Source organism: Loa loa, assembly GCF_000183805.2.
Source record: "Loa loa unplaced genomic scaffold supercont3.384, whole genome shotgun sequence".
NCBI lineage: Eukaryota > Metazoa > Nematoda > Chromadorea > Rhabditida > Onchocercidae > Loa > Loa loa.
Genome location: NW_018108564.1, coordinates 42,112 through 44,741, shown reverse-complemented (window position 1 = coordinate 44,741; position 2,630 = coordinate 42,112).

Below are 2,630 nucleotides of genomic sequence, written 5' to 3'. Positions count from 1 at the left end.
ATTATCACCCTAAACTATCCTTCTATTATCACTCTAATATGCTTCCATTATCACTCTGATATCCTTCCATTATCACCCTAAACTATCCTTCCATTATCACTCTGATATGCTTCCATTATCACCTTGATATTCCTTCAGTACCAACCTGATATCCTTCCATTAATATCACCCTGATAATAACACTAAAATGCTTCACACAATTCCAATCAATTGTTTCATTTACACAATTATAGTTTTAAATTTCATTCAATTCCGATAATTAATTACCATTATTAATTGATATATGTGAAAGATAATAACAAATATTAATCATAAATTATTTAATGATATCACTTAATGATTAATGATTTTGATAAATATTTGTTGTAATTCATTTATTTAAAACATTTATCATTTATCAAAATAGCATTATTTTTATCAATTTCACTTATTTTTTTCTTTCTCTCTCTCTCTCTCCTGCTCTCTCTTTCTATCTCTCAAATTTATGACTATGAGTAATCACTTGTCAGTGTAAAATTTCAAATCAAATTTGATAAAAATAAAAGGACAAAGTTTGAGAGTTTGAGTTTAAGAGTACAAGTTCGAATTTAACTTTGAGTTGAAGTTTTCTTTTTTCCTAAACAAAGTTTAAGTTTGATTAAAACAAAATTTTTTAGAAACCATAAAAGAAATATTAAAAAGTGTATGACTAATTGATCGTAAAAAAAAACAATTTATTTAAAAAAAATTTTAATATAATTATAATTATTATTGATATCAAAAATAATTGAAATATATATTGAAAAATGGAAAATTTCCAATATTTTTTTCCTAATTATTATATAATTACTAATATCATTTCAAGTAAAATATTTGAGAAAAAAAAAGAAAAAAAGAGAAAGAAAGATGAATAGGTAAAAGAATGAACAAAAGGTACTTTAATTATAAATTATAATTTTATTTATGTAAACAATATTTTGGAATGGTATAATTGTTACAAATCGAAAGATATAATTAAATTTTTAAATTAATTAAACTAAATTCAGAAAAGTAATTAATTTTTGTTAGGAATGATTAACTTATTTGTACGATCGCATTAAGTATGATATAATTAACAAATATCAAAAGATATATAATTAAATGTTTAAATTAATTAAAACAAATTTAAAAAACAAAAATTTAATTTTTGTTAAAATTATTTTAATTTGTAAAGTCATCATTAAAAGAAAAGATTTTCGATAAATGTTGTAAGCAGTTGCTATTTGAAAAGTAAAATATAACGGACAGATCGAGATGGACAGGTCAATGGATGAGACAAGAAGATGACAAAAGCGCAAATGAAAGCGAAGGCGGAGAAAGAGGAAGGATGAAGAGAAGATTACTTGTCATGTGTTGTAAGAAATAGCATACATTTAAGCTATTTGTCGGTTAAAATGAATCGGAAAAGATGAAAGGAAAATTATGAAGGCGGTAATTGTAATCTTCTATTTAAATTAATATGTCAATTTTATTTATTGCTATATTTTGGCGCAAAAGTAATTCCAAAAAAAAAAAAAAAAGTTGAAAAATCAAACCATAATCTTTGTCCATTTATGCTTATTCAATGATTTGGTCATTATCCCTGCCCATTTACTGACACTGACCAATTCCATATTTACCTAGGCAATCTTTTTTCATTCACTCTTTTTTTTTTTTTTTGTTACTTATTTAACTACTCATCTTATTAGTTTGTATTAATTGTACCTAACAATTATTATTATATTTATTCAAATTTTAATTTAAATTTTATTGAAAATCTTCACAAACATTTTAATATAAAAAGAAGATTTGGCATTTTTTATAATTATAAAAAAAGAAAACGAACAAAAAGGAAAACAAAATAAATTTAATAATTTTCAAATTAAAGTTTGATCAAACTTTTTTCTTCATTTCATAAAAAAAAGAAATTATAAAAGAATAAAAGAATAATTGCAAAAAAAAAAATTAATTATAAAAGAATAAAATTATAAAGGGATGAAATTTTTAGAAAGAATGAAATTTGATTATGAAAAATTAATTATGGAAGAATAAAATTTTTAAAAAGAATAGCATTTAATTATAAAAGTATGAAATTCTTATGAAGAATGAAATTTGAAATTAATTTAAATAAATAAAAATCTTACAAAAAATAAAAATTTTAATTATAAAGGAATGAAATTCTTACAAAAAATAAAATTTAATTATAAAAAAAACAAAATAGCCAGAGTAAAAAATTACTTTAATAATTAAACAAAATGATTTTTTTTCTTTTTTTGTAAATGCCCAATTAACATTTACGTAATTAAAATAAAATAAAATTTGAAAAAAATATGAAAATTCAATATTTGTGATCATTTTCTTTTCTTTTTGCAAAAAATAATAGCTTTTGCAATGAAAAAATTTATTCATTAAATGTTATTTCATTATTTTACATGCTATTTTTGATTTCAAATTAAATTACTTTCTAATATTGGCCATATTAAATCATTTCATTTTTCATTACTTTGAACTGTTTCAAAAATATCACACATCAATTAGTAATGTAATCATTTCTAATTAATTGTTAGTAATGCATTCATTTTAATTAATTGTTTCAATTAGTAATATAATCATTTCTAATTAATTGTTTAATT